Source organism: Eulemur rufifrons, chromosome 19, assembly GCF_041146395.1.
Source record: "Eulemur rufifrons isolate Redbay chromosome 19, OSU_ERuf_1, whole genome shotgun sequence".
NCBI classification, from domain to species: domain Eukaryota; kingdom Metazoa; phylum Chordata; class Mammalia; order Primates; family Lemuridae; genus Eulemur; species Eulemur rufifrons.
The window spans coordinates 114,559,625-114,578,250 of NC_091001.1; the positions used below are offsets into that span (position 1 = coordinate 114,559,625).

Below are 18,626 nucleotides of genomic sequence, written 5' to 3' on the forward strand. Positions count from 1 at the left end.
TGCAGCCAGCGTGGCAGCTGGGGCCACAGCCGGCTCGAGGTTCAGCAGGGGCAGGGTACCTTTCCCAGGCTCTGCAGGGCTGGTGGCAGGACCCAGTTCCTCGGAGGCTCTTGGACTGAGCCGACGCCACCCTGCTGCTCCCCCCATGGCCTGGTCGGGGCAAACACTAAGAGGGGCTGGAGGCGAGGACCAGCACGGGAGAGCTCACGGTGTCTGTGGCCTGGTCGTGGAGGGGACATCATCACTTCTGCCATATCCTGGTTGGCAGCTCGTGTGCACGCTCTGCGTTCTCATGCAGACTCGCCGTGGTCTGTGCTGAGGAGTCACGTTCTCTCTCCCGCTCAGCTCAGGCCCCGAACGGTAGCTTGATGGGAGCACGGAGCAGGGTCGACTGCCAAGGCGCCAACTTCCTCCTGACGTCCTTCCGCCGGGGGCAGGCGCGAGGTCTGGGCAATGAGGAAACTGCTTGGGGAGGTAGGCTGCAGTGTTTGAGCTGCAGTGTGCCTGGAAGCTTCTGATTTTATTGCTAGGCACCAAATAGTCTCCCTTTCCACCCGGAGAAACCTCAGAGAAGTGACCTTATTTTCTGAAAGGTTAAAAGAAACCTAACCACGATGTGAACTTGGGCTCTGTGATGAAATCACTGTGCATTATTTCTGGAACTCTGTCCCCTCGCCAGCATGACTGTTGATTTTTAAGTTCCAATAAGGCATTTGCACAGGACAGTCCCACTATTATAAATGTTACAATGTTATATGTCACATTTGGAAAAAACTGTCCTTTTTTTTCTGTGATTAATTCAAAAAATAATTTCTGAACTAAAAATCCAGCAAACATTCTCCACTGATGGTAGTAGAGTGCCAGCTGGAAGTTCTGACGTGTGGCCTTGAGTTACAAGAAATGTGATAACTGGCATTGTCATCCACGGCATCCTCTTTTGCTGATATGAAACTTGAAAAATGAGAATTATTTTAAAATGACTCTGAAAAAGGTAAACAAATGAATTTGACTTAACTCTTACGTTAGAATTCTCCGTCGCCTCCTGCAATGCTTGGTTCCGTCTCAGCACCAGCATCTCCTTTGGAAGCTTGAGCAACTGGGTCACGTCTGTGGCCTGTTTCTTCGCCTGTGACACCCGCCCAGGTGTTTCCGTGGCACTGTATGCAGCGCTGCATTACATACATGTGCACGTGCTCCCCGAGAGCCTTTCCGGGGCCCCACCAATGGCCGCTGCCCTCCTGTGATTCTTTGCGAACACCACCCCAAGTATGCTGTTGAGGAAACTAAGGCGTAAGAGATTAAGAAATGGAATCAGAGCTCTCGTCTTGACTTTTGGTTTCCTGGACCTTTTCCAGAGATCTCTCCAAATGGAGCGAGGCAGATCACCAATGAATATTTGCAAATAATGCAATGACTTGATGAATTAATGGATAAATGAATAAATAAATATTAAACAAATGCCTTGCAGGAAGCAGTGGAACAGTGCACGTTAATTTAATCTGAAATACATAAAGCCACTTGGCCCCACAGTTCCACATGTTGAGTGAGTTAGTAGTCACATCAGCACCGCGGAGGAAGCACTTTGGCCAGGCCACTTGGGCTGGCGCCGAGCTTCCTCTGAGAGGGGCAGCTGGAGAGAGGCACCTGGGAGGGAGGGACCATCGCCCACTCCAGAGCATTTAAATGGCCGCTGATGGATGCCGTGAACTAGAATGGAAGGTGCAAACAAAGGGAGGAAGAGCCCATTTTTCCTTTGCTCTCTCTACAGTAAAAACATATTTTACATCTTTATTGAGAATTATCCCTTGTATTAGAAAAGTCTCCCATTAAGAAAGAATATATAATTCAATGATTTTTAGTATATCCACAGAGCTGCAGGAATCTAATTTTAGAACTTCTTCAACACTCCGGAAAGAAACCACATACCCTCAGGAGTCACTCCCCTCTCTGTCCTTCCAGAGCCCTTGACAGCTACTAATCTTTTTGTCTCTATGGTTTTGCCTATTCTGGACATTTTACCAAAATGGAATCAAACAGTATGAGGGTTTCTTGGTGACCGGCTGCTTTCGTTTAGCATAATGTTCCCCGATTCACCGTCACCTGACATGTGATAGCACTACATTCCTTTCAGTGGCCGAATAACATTCCACCCATGCTTAAACACATTTGATTCGTGCCTCCATCTGCTGATGGAAATTTATGTTGTTTCCACGTTGTGACTATCTCGAATAATGCTTCAATGCATAAATTTTGTGTGGACGTGTTTTCATTTCTTATAGCTAGGAGTGAAATTGCTGTGTCATATGTTAAATCTATTTTGCACTTTGAGGAGCTGCCAAAGTGTTTATCAAAGTAGTTGCAATATTTTACATCCCATTTGATATGAGAGTTCCAGTTTCTCTACATTCTCACCAATATTTGTTGTCTTTTTTCCTTGCAATAGTCATCCTAATGGGTGTAAAGTGATATTGTGGCTTTGATTTGCGTTTCTCAGATGATTAATGGTGTTCAGCATCTTTTCACGTGATTATTGTCCATTTGTATACTTTCTTTGGAAAAAACATGTATTCAAATCCTTTGTACATTATTAAATTGTACTATCTTTTTATTACTGTGTCATAAGGATTCTTTACATATCCCAGATACAAGTCCCTTATCCTGTATATGATTTGTAAGTATTTTTCCCATTCTTTGTGTTTTTTTCTTTTACCTTCTTGATGGTGACCTTTGTCATACAAAATTTTTAATTTTTTAAGTCTAATTAATGTATTTTTTTTCTTTTATCGCTTATGCTTTTGGTGTTGTATTTAAGATGCATTTGCTTAACCCAAGGTCACAAAGATTTATTTGTAGGTTTTCTTCTAGGGTGTATATCTTTTTAACTCTTACATTTAGAACTATGATACATTTGAGTTCATTTTGTGTATAAGTATTCAACTTTATTCTTTTGTATGTGGATACCCAGTTGTTCCAACACCATTTATTGAAAAGACTTTTCCTTCTACATTTAATAGTCCTGAAATCCTTGTCAAAAATCAGCTGACTTTAAGTGTGATGGTTTATTTCTAGATTCTCCATTCTCCTCCATCAATCCGTCTGTCCTCATGCCAGCATCACATTCTCTGGGTCACTGTAGTACTTATTTATTTACTTACTTACTTAGTATAGGTTTTGAAATCTAGAAGACTGATTTCTCCATCTTTATTCTTATACAAGATTGTTTTGCTCATACTGGGTTCTTGCATTATCGTATGAATTTTAGGATCAACTTAATAATTTCGTTAACAATCACAGCTTGGATTTTGATAGAGACTGCATTGGACTTGTAGATCAATTTGGGGAGTATTACTACCTTAATAATATTAAATCTGTGAACATAGAAAGTCTTTCCATTTGTTTAGATATTTAATTTCTTAGCATAATATTTTATAGTTTTCAGTGTACATATCTTGGATTTCTTTTGTTAAATTTATTTCCAGGTATTTCATTCTTTATGCTGTTGCTACAAATTAGATTGTTTCAAATTTTTATTTTTAGATTTTTTTATTCTAGTTGTCTTAGTCTGTTCAGGGTGCTGTAACAAAATATCATAGACTTGGTGGCTTATAAACAACAGAAATTAGTTTGCACAGTTCCGGAGGCTGGGAAGTCCAAGATCCACGCATCAGCACATTTGGTGTCTGGTGAGGGCCCTCTTGCTCATAGACAGACATTTGTCTTCTGACTGTGTCTTCGCAGGGCAGCGATGGGGACCAGGAAGCTATCTCAGCCACTTTTATAAGGACTCCACCCTCCCGACTTAATCACCTCCCAGGGCCCCCAATTCTTGATACCCTTACTTTGGAAGTTAGAGTCTAAACATATGAATTGGGGGGTATAAACATTCAAACCATAGAACCAGTGTGCAGAAATACAAGTGATTATGGGATATTGATCCTTTACCCTGCAAATGCTCTGAACTAATGTATTAGTTCTAATAGTTTTATAGAAAAATCCTAATTTTCTATATGGATCATGTCATCTGCCAACAGAGATAGTTTTCTTTCTTTCCAATATGAATTCACTTTACTACTTTTACTTGCTTAATCACCATGGCTAGAACCTCCACTACCACGTTGAACAGGAGTGTTAGGAGCAGACATCCTTGTTTGTTATGATCACATGGGAAGCTTCATCTTCCACCATAGAATGATGTTAGCTGTAGGTTTTTCATAGAATGATCTTTATCAAGTTGAGAAAATTCTCTTCTATTCCTGGTTTTACAACTTCTCTGCTTTTACTGAGACAATCATGTGGTTTTCCTGTCCTTTATTCTATTGATATGGTTTATTGTATGAATTACATTTTCAGATGTTAAACTAACCTCGCATTCCTGAGATAAATCCCATTTGGTCATGGTGTATCAACATTTTAATATATTGATGAATTTGGTTGCTAGTATTTTGTTGAATTTTTTTCTTCTATGTTCATAAGGGATATGGGCTTGCAGTTTTTCCTCTTCTTGTGATGTCTTTGTCTTGTTTTGATACCACGGTATCATAGAAAAATTTGGGGTGAATTCCCTGCTCTCCAAAATTTTGGAAGAGTTTGTGAAGGATCGGTGTTAATTATTCTTTAAATGCTTGTTAGAATTCACTGGTGAAGCATCTGGGCCTTGAATTTTTGTTGTTGGAAGTTAATAAACTACAAAATTGACCTCTTTGTTTGGTATAGTTGTATTTAAGTTACTTATTTCCACTTGAGTCAGTTTCAGTAATTTATTTCTTTATTGGAATTTTCTAAATCATCTGTTATTTGTTGGCATATAGTTGTTCATATTACTCTTCTGGTACCATTTTTATTTCAGTAAGATCAGTGAATATGTCTCTTTCATTCCTGATTTTAGTAATCTGCATCTTCTTTATTTTTTCTTGGTCTATCTAGCTACAGGTTTTGCTGATCTTCTCAGGAAACATTAGTCTGTTGAATCTCTCTATCATTTTTTCTATTCTCTGTTTCATGTCTCTCTAATCAATAAAATTCCATTCTGTTTATTTTGGGTTTAGTTTGCTTTTTGTTTAGTTTATTAGTAGAGAAGGTTAAATTTTTTAAATTTAACATCTCTCTTTTTTAATACAAACATTTACAGCTATAAATTTCCATCTAAGCACTGATTTAGCTGCATCTTGATTTCTCTTTTTTTTTTAATTTAAAGCAGCTTTATTGAGATTTCACATATAACACACCCATTTAAAGTGTCCAATCCAGTGGTTTTTAGTATGTTCAGAGAGTTGTGCTTCCATCGCCATAGTCAATTTTGGAATATTTTCATCACCCAGAGAAGAAATCCATAACCATTGGTAACATTTCCTCATTTCTCTCCCCCACCTACATACCCTCTTCCCTTGAAACCCCAGCCCCAGGCATTCACTTGTCTACTTTCTGTCTCCACATATTTGCCTATTCTGGACATTCAAAAAAAAAAAAAAAAAACATTTCTCCTATCTAACTGTAATTTTTTATGTCCTTTGACTAACATCTCCCTACCCCCAACCCAGCCTCTGTTATACTCTCATGCATCCTACAGGTTTTCATATGTTGTATTTTCACATACACCCTTCACGAAGTGCTTTCTAATTATCCTTGTGTTTTTTGGGTTTTCTTGTTGTTTTGCTGGTGCTATTGTTTTTTGGTTTTTTGATCCCTTGGTTATTTATGGGAGTTTTGGTTCTTTATATTTGTGTATTTATAATTTTTTTGTCAATTTCAAACTACTTTCCATTTTGGTTAAAGAACACAGTTTGTATGATGTCAAACCTTTGAAATATATTGACTTGTTTTTTGCCTGGAATGTAGTTTTCCCTGAAGACTATTTCTTGCATCCTTGAGAAGAATGTGTATTTTGCTGTTTTGGGATGGAGAGTTCTATAGACATATGCTACATATAGTTGTTTTATTGTTTGGTTCAAGTCTTCTATTACCTTGTTGACCATCTTCCTATTTATTTTATCCATCATTGAACATAGAGTATTGATATCTCCAACATTATTATTGGCTTATTGGTTTATGCCTTTTATTTTGCCAGGATTTGTTTCATGTATTTTAGTGCCCTATTATTAGATTCATGTATTTTTATAATTGTTATATCTCACTGACTCATTGAGCTTCTTATCATTATAAAATGGTTTCTTTTTTTTTTTTTTTTTTTGGTCTCTAATAAAACAATTTTCTCTTCGGTATATTATGTCTGATATTAGTATAGCCACTCTAGCTCCTTTTTGGTTACTGCTTGCCTGGAATCTTTTTCCATCCTTTTACTTTCAAGTTATTTGTGTCTTTGAATCCAGAGTGTGTTTTTTAGATTTGGTTGAATCATTATTTGTTTGTATTTTTCCCCCCAAATCCATTGTACCAGTCTCTGCCTTTTGATTGTGATATTTAATCCATTTATATTTAATGTGATTATTGGTAAGGTGATATTTACATCTACAATTTTTCAATTTGTTTTCTATATGTCTTGGGGTTTTTTTGTTCTTGTTCCTCTTTCTCTATTTTTTGCCACCTTATTATTAAAAAATCATTTCCAGTGTATCTTTTTAATTTCTTTGGGTTTTTTAATATATTTTTTCTTTTTAAATTTTTCTCTCCGTGATTGCCCTGGAAATTACAATTAGCAGTTAACTCGAAGCAATATAGTTCAGATTTAAAAGTAGAAAAAAAATTGATTCAAGAGTAGAAAAAAAAAAAGGCTACAAAATATCCCCATTCCCTCCCCCAACGTTTATACTGTTATTGCCATACAAATGATATCTTTATGCATTTTAGTACATCAACGTAGTTTTATAATTATTGTTTTTCACTGCTGTATTTTAAAACACATAGGAGAGCGAAAGTATTACAAACAATATGTTTATACTGTCTTTATTTATATGCAGTTATCTTTATCAATGCTATTTCTTCATGTGGTATTCTGAGTCCTTCCTTTCATCATAAAGTACTCCTTTATTATTTCTTATACGGTAGGTCTTCTAACAATAAATTCTCTCAGCTTTTTAAATCTAGAAATGTCTTAATTAATTTTTTAATGGACAGTCTTCTAGATACAGAAATCGGAATCCAGTCTTTCAACTCTTTGAAGAGATCATCACGCTGTTTTCTAGCCTCCATAGTTTCTGCCGAAAGTTCACATATTAATCTTACTGACTCTGCCTCGTAGGTTATAAGACATTTTTCTCTTGCAGCTTTCAAGATTTTTTCTTTGTCTTTTACTTTTGTTGATTTGACTCTGGTATATCTAGGTGAGGATCCATTTGAGTTTATTTTGAATTTGTTGAGCTTTTTAAATGTGTAGGTTAGCATTTTTTTTAATCCATTTGGAAAGTTTGAAGCCATTATTTCTTCAAATATTTTTCTGTCTCTTTCTTTCTCTTCTTCTGGATCTCCCATCATGCATATATTGATAGATTTAGTGATGTTCCACAGATCTCTGGGGCTATCTTCACTTCTCTTTATTTTTTTTATGTTCCTTAGACTAATCTCTATTAATGTATTCTCAGGTTTCTGATTCTGTGTTCTGCACACGTTCAAATCTGTTGTCAAGCCCCTGTAATGACCTTTTCATTTTAGTTATTGAAAATTTCAGCTCCATAATATTTATTTGATTCTTTTTTAATAATGTCTATCTCTGTATTGATATCCTCTACTTGAGGATGTTAAATAGGGAACTTGGGAATCATTGCCATGCTTCACTTGAATTTTTAAGAAATAATTTTCTTTAGTTATTTAAACATATTTATAATAACTTTGTATTACAAAACTTTGTTTAAAATCTTTGTATGTTAAGCCCTAAATCTGAGACCTTTCAGGAACATTTTCTGTTGGCCCCTTTTTCTCTCATATATATATCACATTTCCCTGTTTCTTTATATTTCTCATGATTTTTGTTATGACAACTGAACATGTTTAGATAATGTTTTAATAATTCTGGTACCAGATTCTTACATCCTCCAAGAGTTGCTATTCTTTATTTTTCATTGCTATTATGTTGGTTTGTTTCGTTGTCTGTACTAATTCTGTAGATTTTGAGTATTCTGCATTGTGTAGCTACTGAGTTCTCTGCTAGCTTTTTTTTTTTTTTTTTTAACTTCTTGGGGTTTATTATTTGTTTGTTCACTTGAGCCTGAATGCATCCCCGCTTTTGCCAAGGGACCCTGTGTGAGAAGGCATGCCTTCGCGATTCAGGCCTTTTGCAAGATGCCCTCACTTCTAATACAAGTTTGCACAGGGCCTCAAGGTCGCCCAGAGATGAGTGACGGGTAGCTTTCTTTTCCTCATACCTTTCCTGGACATGGGCACAGACTTATAGATCCCCAAGAGTATGTTAGAGCTTTCCACAGTTCCCTGTGGTGTCTATTTCTCTAGGATTTCTTTTTAAACTCCCAGCCAGGCTCTGTTTGTCCCAGCTGAAATGAGGGCCTTGGGCAGCTGGGATGTTGCCAGCAGTTTGCTGTTGTTTCAGTAATTCCCTGGAGGTCGAGATCCGCCCCCCACTACTATGCACCAAGAGTCAAGATTTTCTAAGAACTGCAATTTCAGACAAAATATTGGCTGTGCTCTTAAGACCAGTGTTTCTAATGGAACTCCAAAGCCCATCAGATCTTGCATTGTCTTCAGTGTCACTGGCTTTTTGGCTACTGCACCACCCAGCTGGAATGAAAAGAGGGTGGGAATGGCCCAATCTAAAATGTCACAGACACTTACTGAGAGTCAGTAGTTCCAGTAGTTTCTCTTGGGTAGACAATTTTCAGTTTATTATGCAGCTTTAGTTAATTGACATAGCTCTGAAGTCGTTGATGTTATTTGCTTTGCCAACCCGTAGGCTTTCTTTAATCCTCCAGATTTTCGTGGCTTTCACCAGCACAATTCATAATATGGCCCCAGCTGCCTTTGAACCATATGCAGCTGAATAACATGCTAACCTGTTCAGCAAAGCTTTGCTCATTCTTCCTCCTACTGTTCCTAAGCTTAAAACCCACAGTTCAGTACCTAAGATGACACGTGGCCTCACATATTTCCCAAAGTGTAAGAGACTTCAGTCTTTAATCTCCCTGCCAGACTGCACAAGCTTCAGCACCCGGTTCCTGCCTTGTGATCGCTCTTACTTCCACGGCTTCAGAGGGGGATTCTGAACCTAGGATGCTCACAGAACCCGATGACGGTGCATTTGCTGGAGTTGCGTGCATGTGTTGAGTATGTACGTGTGTTTACTGTGTTCTCCGTCCGTCAAGAGGAATCATAGCTTCCTAGAAAAGGTTGAAATCCTCTGCTAGAACTTGCACCTTAGGAAAAAAGTAATTCTTTCTTTAGATTTCCTCTGCCCCAAAGAGGCCGATTACACGCTGCCTTGCGCCCGGCGGCCTGCCTCTGACCTTGCCTCCGCCATTCCCGCCTGCACTTTGCATCAAGGCTCCTCTCATGAAATGCGCCCTAGACAGGACTGGTTAAGAGTGTGGGCTCCAGAACCTGCTGCTCGGCCTGAAACTCTGCCACTTGCTCCCCGGGGGCGTGGAGATGCTGCTTCTCCTCGCAGTGCCTTGTTTATTCACCTGCAAGTCGGGATGCATCTGTAGGGGCAGTGCCCATTGCTGCCTCAGTGGGGCTGCTGCAAAGGTGTCCATAACAAAAGTAGCTCCCAGTTGACGTCAGCTCGTAATACCGTATCGTTTCCACGCTCAGGTCTCCGAGTGCCCTGCACAGCCTCCTGCGTGAGATCGAAAACTCCTCGGACCGACTTCTAGGGCTCTGCTGTGCCTGGGCATCTCTGCCCGTCTACGTCACAGCTCCTGTTCTTCTGTCCCGTTTCATCTGATGGCTCTCTTGTCTCAGAACTGCCTCTCTCCCTTTGTCCAATGCGCTCTTTCCAACTGCACTAACACCTTACTTCCCCTTCACTTCCAACCGTACCCCCGAGTATGGGTTTCTTTAAGCCTTAACTGACATTTTAATCTACAAGCTGATAGCTCTTTCTCTGGAGTTATCTACAATTTATAGTACATACCACTCATTTTGTAATGGATTGTTTAGTAAAGGCATAAGCACATCTAATGTGAGTCACACTAAGCTCGAACTCACAGCGGGTGTGTTAAGGCAACTCGTCCGTTCTGGTTAGAAAACTCTAATACAGTGAGTGTTTGTCATTTCTATTGAGACTGAACAGACACAATTTAAAGGATAGAATATAACTTTTAAGTGAAACCAAAAATAAAATAGTAGCATTTTTTAAAAAAAAATTAGCTTAAGAGGAAAGATCTTTAATTGAACCAGGCTCTAGAAGGTAGAAAAGATTTCTATCATGATTCACAGAAAAGTTGTTTAATAATCCACAGGACAGGTGAAATCATTAAACAATTGATTTATTCTATTTCTATTTCTGTTAAGCTTTTTCAGCCAAGCACAGTTCAATAAACATTCTTTGAATGATTCCCTTTCGCTGGGCCTCGCGCCTGGCTTGGAGGATGTAGCCCCATGGTGAGAGGACGGGAGGTCGCCCGAATACTGTCAGCCCGCGGGCAGAGCTACGCGAGCGCAGAGCCCACGAGGGGCGGGGAGGAAGGCAGGCGGGCTTCCTTGGAAATGGAGACCACACCTAGGCTACGTGTTGGAAGATACACTGGACAAAGTGGGAGAGAAGGACATGCCGAGAGAGAGAAAAGCACGCACACAGGAACAAAACAGTGTAAAGGCCTGGAGCAGGCAGGAGCTGCGGGCAGGTTGGAATCTCCAAGACAAGCAGCAGGCGGAGGGGGTGGGGAAGGGTCTCAAGGCCACACGTGGAGCAGCGTGAGGATGCGCTGAGCCTAGATTTGCCTTCTTCTGTAGCCAGTGGGAGCCCCGCAGAGGACTTTGGGCGAGGAGAGACTCACCATGTCGCTGGCTTTGAGGAAGAGAGCTTTCCAGAGGAAAATGCCCAAGGTAGGTGAGCACTTAGGCAGCCCTTGTTCATCCAGTTGAGAGAGAACAAGAACGGGACCACGGCAGCAGTGGAGGGAGTGGGGAACAGGGCATGGTTGGGCCAAGCCACGCGGGAGGGTGAGGGACAAGAAAGACTCCTCTCCAAAGTTGCCAGGGACTGAATGTTTGTGTCCCCCAAAGTTCGTGTGTTCAAATCCCTACCCCCAAGCCGGTGGTGTTAGGAGGTGGGACCTCTGGGCGGTGGCGAGGTCATGAGATGGAGCCCTCTTGAATGGGATCAGTGCCCTTCTAAAGGGACCCCACAGAGCTCCCGCCCCACTTCCCCACTTCTGCTGAGTGAGGACACCATGAGAAGGCAGCATCTGTGCACCAATCAGGCCTCCTCAGATGCCAAAAATGCCCTTGATCTTGGGCTTCCAGCATCCAGAACTGTGAGAAATAAATTTCTTTTATTTGTATGCCACCAAGTTTGTGGTATTTTGTTATAGCAGCCAAAATGGTCTGAGACATAGATGTATCGTGGAGTTTTAATTAGCAGAACTGAGGACAGGAAGAGCATTCTGTGAGGGGGAGGGAACAATGATTAACTGAAGTCTGAACATGGCAAATTTGAGGTGATTGTGGGGCATTCTGGTGGATAACTTTAGACATTTGGATTCTCAAATTAACTGAAGGACTCAGTATGCATTTGGGAATTGTCAGCACACAGGTGGTAGGCAAAACCCTGAAAAGTGATAGCGCTGCCAAGAGAGAATGAGAAGAACAGTTAACAGAGGCAGCACAACTCACAGAACAGTGGTTTTGAAGAAGCAGAGCCCACCAGACACACACAAGGAGCCGTTACGGGGTGCTGCCCTGGGAGCCAGCACCGTCATTTCAGAGAATAATTGTGCTAATCTTTCAAGGGAAGCGTGACACGGAGTTTCTTGAGGAAGATGATGTGATATGGAACCCAAATGTTAAAATCAATGTTTACAATTCAATGTATTCATCCTCCCACCGTAAGTCTCTACCTGGATGTCCCAGATTTGTCTCAAAATCAAACCGTACCAAGCTGAGGCCATGTCTCCCTCCCAGCCTTCACCTCTGGCATGTTCTGATCTCCGTGCGTCTCTGTCCCCGCTGCCTGCGCTGGTCCCAGCCCACTGTTACATCATGGCCAGACTGCTGCAGGAGACTCCTGGTCATTCTGTTTTCTTCTAGACTTGCACCTGCCATTCCCACCATTCCAGCCAACGTGGACTTCAAACCATGCAGATCCAAACAACTAGCATCCCATACGTTCATTCAAGCACTCCCCTCACCAAATTTTGTTTTTGGCTATTCCCACTTTCCCTTTAGGTCACCATGTAGGTGCTACTTTCCATGAGAATCTTACCGTCACCCCCCAAAACTGAGAACTCTGTCCTTCCCGGGTGAGCCTGTGCCTCCCTGTGTTGTGGGGACACTCGGGACCCTGTGTGGTGCCCACCCGCTCACCGGAGAGTAAACGTGTTGAGGACAGCGCTGACAACAGTGCCCCGCTCGTGGTAGAGCACTCAGACATTTGCTGGATATTGGACCAAATTAGCACATTGATGATGATTACACTTTATCCTAATCTAATTATTAATGGAGGTCAGCACAGCAGTTTTATTAATCAGTAGCTCATATTACTGTATTCATTTTAAAGTAATAGAGGTACCTTTCTTTAAAACCTTTCAGAAATCCAAATTGGCTTTCCCCCAATTAGTCAGGATTTGTGAGGTTTTACTACATATTAACATTTTTTATTTCCGTGGCATAAATCAGAAACCACTAGAGGATCAGGCTTTGTCTGCACATGGCATTCTAAAGCACCACTCTCCTCTACTTTTTTTTAAACTTTAGCCCATATCTTCTTTTCCCACTGGTGTTGTTATTAACATCACTACTAGGTTAATCATTCCTACCTTGTATTTTTATCATTTCATACTTTCTAAAGTGTCTTCATAATTTTTTGTCTCATTTGATCTGCATTAGGAATGCAGATAAAGTATAATTACAGACATTAACCACACATGGATATTCAAGTGGATGTTAGATGACTTTTACAAGGGCACCAAAAATAAATAATGATGTTGATGAAACCAGTATCTGGTGCTCATTCCATTCATGTTCTTTTGTCTTAAAATGAATATTTAGGCTGGGAGTAGTGCCTCATGCCTATAATCCCAGCACTTTTGGAGGCTGAGGCAGGAGGTTTGCTTGAGGCCAGGAGTTGGAGACCATCCTGAGCAAGAGCGAGACCTCGTCTCTACAAAAAATAGAAAAATTAGCCTGGCATGGTGGCTCATCCTTGTAGTCCCAGCTTCTTGGGAGGCTGAGTCAGGAGGATCATTTGAGCCCAGGAGTTTGAGGTTGCAGTGAGCTATGATGACACCACTGCACTCTAGCCCCGGTGACAGAGTGAGACCCTGTCTCAAAAAAAAAAAAAAAAAAAATTACTTACAACATTGATTTTTAAACTTATTTTCAGGTCAATGAGTTATTGTAACTGAAGTTTTGATGCTTTAATATTTTAGGTTTGGGAAAGATATGCCAAAATTTGTTCCGTTGTAGCATCTGTGATGTGTTAGATATCTATACAGGTAGAATATACAGTTCTCAGTTCTTTATCTTGCTCTCCAGGGTAAAATGAATTGGGCAACTTCAAATCTCAAAAAGAGATTGTAAAAAAAAAAAAAAAAAAAAAAGTATAATACCTCAATATCAAGCCAGAAGGATTTTTTTAGAATTTTTTGGTGTTCTTGTATTGCTTTGGGCACTTACTTCCCAAGAAGACTCTGCGGTGGTGGAGAAGCACGACGGGCCCTCTAAACTTTGAGTGTCCGTGCAGCGCAGGGTCTCTGCACAGAGCGGGCAGAGGCGTGGGGGGCTCAGACAGAGGGATGGGCCGGGGGGTGGACAGATGGATGAGGCCCTGACGGGGAAATGAGAAGACGGAGTATCTTGAAAGGAGTATGAACTCCCCTTCTGCAGACTAGGTAAGCATGATGGATCTACTACTGCGACCAACCTCTCGTACTCAGATTGGGTTCTTCCTGCTTTTTTAGAGAGACAGTAGAGATGGAGCATCAAGGAAGTATGAGATGGGTTTTATTTTTAGTTTTTGTTTTTCCTCATTTTTATTAAGGTGTAATGACAAAAATGGAATATGTTTATCGTGTGCAATATGAAGTATATGTTATGAAATGGTTAATCAGTCTAATTAGCATATTCATCACTTCACATGCAGATCATTTTCTGTGGTGAGCACATTTACGATCTACTCTCAGCAGTTTTCAGGAATGCAGTACTATTAGCCGTAGCCGCCATGCTGGGCAGTAGGTCTCCAGAACTTCTCCTCTGTCCAGCTGAAACTTTATGCCTTTGACCAGCTTCTCCCCCAGCTCCTGCTAACCACCTCTGCTCTCTGCTTCCGCAAGTTCAGCTTTTTCAGATTCCACATATAAGTGAGATGATACAGTATTTGTCTTTCTATGCCTGGCTTATTTCCTTAGTATAATGTTCTCCAGGTTCATCTAAGTTGTTGAAAATGACAGAACTTCCTTCTTTTTTACTTAAAGGCTGAATAGAATCACAGTGTGTGTGTGTTTATATATCACATTTTCTTTTTTTTTTTTTATTTCAACATATTGTGGGGGTACAAAAGTTTAGGTTATGTATATTGCCCTTGTCTCCCCTCCCCCCGAGTCAGAGCTTCAAGCATGTCCATCCCCCAGACGGTGCGCATCACACTCATTATTTATGTATACACCCATCCCCTCCCCCCATCTGCCTGACACCCGATTAATATTATTCCTATATGTATATCACATTTTCTTTATCCATTTGTCTCTCAATGGACACTTAGCTTGCCTCAATACCTCAGCTATTGTGAATGGTGCCGCAGTGAACATAGGAGTTCAGTTATCTCTTTGGCATACTGATTTATCTCATTTGGATATGTACCCAGCGGTAGGACTGCTGCATCTGGTGGTAGTTATGTTTTTAGTTTTTTGAGGAACCTTCGCACTCTTTTCCATAATGTCTGTACTAATTTACGTTCCTACACACAGCACACACAGGTCCTCTTTTCTCCACATCCTCGCCAATGCTTCTTATCTTTTGTCTTTTTGATCATGGCCATTCTAGTAGGTGTGAGGTATTTCACTGTGGCTTTAATTTGCATTTCCCTGATGTTTAGTGATGTTGAGCATTTTTTCATATACCTGTTGGCCATTTGTATGTCTTCTTTAGAGAAATGTCTGTTCAGATCATTTGCCCAATTTTTAATCAGGTTATTTATTTTCCTGCATTTGAGTTGAGTTTCTTACATATTTTGGATATTAACCTTTATCAGATGTATGGTTTGCAGATGTTTCTCCTGTTTCACAGGTTGTCTTTTCACTCTCTTGAGTCTCTTGTTTGCTGCACAGAAGCTTTTTGATGCACTCTTATTTGTTTATTTTTGCTTTTGTTGCCTGTGCTTTTAGGAAAAAAATCATTGCCAAGACTCATGTCAAGGAGCTTTTTCCCTTTGTGTTCTTCCAGCAGTTTTACTCCGCAGCCCCAGGCTCCATGCTTGCCCCAGGCGGGGCTGGCCCCTACAGCCACAGACTCTAGGCTCCTGTGACTCCAGATGAGATGAGTTCTAAATTCATGGAGGAAAGTATTTTTTTCCTAATCACCAAGGAGGAGTAACCATGGTTAAGTAACTGCTTCCTCCCTCTCTCCTCTCTCTCTCTCTCTCTCTCTCTCTCACACACACACACACACACACTGACACTCATACACACCAAAAAAGGCAAAAAGAACACAAGTGTCTGTCTCCAAAAAAGCCAATTATAGCGTTGGACCATTAAAAGCAAATCATAATTTTCATCTTGAGATTTTTTTTAATGACTTTGTGTCATTATAGGTGATGAGGAATACTATTGTATTTCAGGTATTTCCTTAAGGTAAAATTTTCAGCAATACATTTATAAAGTGAGTAAGTATTAAATCTATATTTATTTAGAATTTAAATGATCACACTTCAGAATGTTAGTTCATATGAAATGTCCAGGAGAGGTGGTTTGCTATCTTTCTGTGAACTGGATGGTGCCTGGTGTGAGGACTGGGAGGGTCCAGATTCCCTCCTCCCTGGCAGACTAGCTGTGTGTCTTCAGCGCATTTCCACCTTCGATCTGCTCATACATGGATTCAGCATGCTTTCCTAGATGAGCTTTCAGACATGTCAGCCATGGACTCCTCTCCACTGTGGCAGCTCTTTATACAAACACATGGAAGTGGGGTTCTTTGGTTGGGGATACAGCTCGTCAGAGGACTCCATCCCATCTCCCCACTCTTCCCATGCTGGCTTCTGAGATACGTCCTCCACACCAGTGGGACATCAGAGATCACCATGTAAAATTCATTGGACCAGATGATTTCTAAGATCCTTTCAAGTTTTAATATGCTCTGGCGCTATTATCTAGATATAAATTAAATGTCTAGGAAGTTGTCACTTGATATCTCTCCAACACTTAGTATTGTCAGACTTCAAGAAAAAATTTGCAGCAAAATGGTAGGAGAATAATATTTCATAGTAGGCTTACTTTGCATTCCTTTGGCGAATAATTGTTGATGATTTTTTCATATATTTATGGTGTATGTGTTTTCTCTTTGGTGAAATGCTTACTAATGTTTTCTGCAAAATCTTTTATTGTATGGAGTATGGTTTTCTTATTTATTTTGAATTCTTGTAACAGTCACACCAAAAATTTAATTAAGGATCCAATACCTTTCACAGTAGCACCAAAGAAAATTAAATATTTAGGAACATATTTAATGAAGGGGATGAGAGATATATATATAGGGAGAACTACAAAACACTGACAAAAGAAATCGTAGATCTAAACAGATGGAAATCCTTACCGTGCTCATGGATTAGTAGAATCAAGATATATTCTTTATGCAAATCAAGAATCTATCTTCTCGTAGATTATAACTTAATCTCCCACTTTCTTTGAAGTGTCTTTTGATGAACAGGTTTTTAATTACAATATAGTCAAATGCGTCCGTCTTTTCTTCTATAGTCAATGCTATTGGTGTCTTGTTTTACCTACTCTAAGTATATATTCATTTATTTTCTAGGAAGACCTCTAAGGCTTTGTTTTTGATATTTAACTCCTTAGTGTATCTTGAGTTTGCTTAGTGTGTGATGTAAGAACACAGCTTCATTGTTTGCCTTTAGATAAGCATTTTTTCAGTTCTATTTATTGAAGAATATCCCTTTTTTTAATTTTTTCACATGCCTTCTCTATTTTAAAGTTCCATCATCCAAAATATGTAGGCCTGTTTACAAGCTCTTTATTCTGTTTATAGGTTAATTTCTCTATCCCTAGCCAATATCACACAGGATTAATTACTACAGCTTCAGCACAAATCTCAAAGTCTGGTAGAACAATTTTCCCTTCCCTGATTTTCTTCTTCACAAATGTCTTAGATATTCTCGACTCTTCACTGGTCCGTATAAATATCAAGTTCCTTGCAAAACTCACTCAGTATTTTAGTGGAAATTGCATTATCCATTAATTTGGGGAAGAATTGACATTGTTACGATATTAAGTCTTCCTAATCATAGTGTGATTTAGCTCTCCATTGATTCAGGTCTTCTTTAACATCTCTTAATAAGGTTTTGTAATTTTCCCTATAGAGGTATAGCACATCTTTTGCTAAATGTATTATGGACTTTATATTCTCTGAGACTAACGTAAATGCTTTTCTGAGTGACACTCTGGTGACACCTTGATGAACTCCAGTTCCAGCTCCTGTGCCAGTTCTTCTAAGGATGGGGGCGGGAGCAGCCTGAGCAGAATGCAGTGGGTCCTCTCCCCTCCTGGCCCCCACGCTGAGGGAGCGGCCGCTGCCCAGACCAGGCAGCATCTCAGCCTGCCACCCCCACGCCGTTCCTCGCTTTCTTGCTGGCGCCCTGCAGTTCATCTCGGGGTTGGCCTTGCTGGGGTCAGCACTGGCCGGTTCAGCAGGTGGTAAGAGTGAGACCGACTCTCATTTCCATTCACAGTAAACACACAGGGAATATTCGTGACCAAGATCATTTTGATGAGGGCGAAACAGAGATTTACAGGGGTCACGTGCGTGTCCATTGTCACAGCTGGTGAGTGGCAGAGCCCCCTCAGAGTCCCTTCCTGCAGTGGGCACCCCAGGGGACCTGCCCTGCAGGGCTGTCGAGAAGTCTGGACGAGTTCATGTTTGCAAAGTGCTTGTGACACACATGGTGCACAGTCAGGGGCAGAGGAGCTTTTCTGCCGCCATCATCATCATCATCATCATCGCTCTGTACTGATCTTAACCACAAGGATCCCGTTTAATACGAGAAACAGGCTGTGGATCCAACCCTAGTACAAGGTATAATTTTGGTGCTACGTTAAAAGTTTAAAGTGTTTGGTATTTAAGAACTGTCTGTTACTTTTTTTTTTTTTTAGGAATTGAAAGAAGGTATTTTGGAGAAAGTAGCAATTTAACTGGGCTTTTATAAATGAATAAAATTTAAAAAGTAAATTTAGTGTGAAGTAGATGATTTACAGTGTAGGGCGCTGCTGTGAAAAACGTCATGAGATCAGGAAACAGGAAGACACACATTTTTTGCAATCATTCCTGTTAAACATAAG

General features: G+C 40.4%; 1 protein-coding gene across 4 annotated transcripts in view; it reads left to right on the top strand.

Moving 5' to 3' along the window:
- Positions 1–18,626, top strand: part of MYT1L (myelin transcription factor 1 like) — a 425,635-nt gene that overhangs the window by 197,254 nt on the left and 209,755 nt on the right. The gene's annotated exons all lie outside the window — the stretch shown is intronic.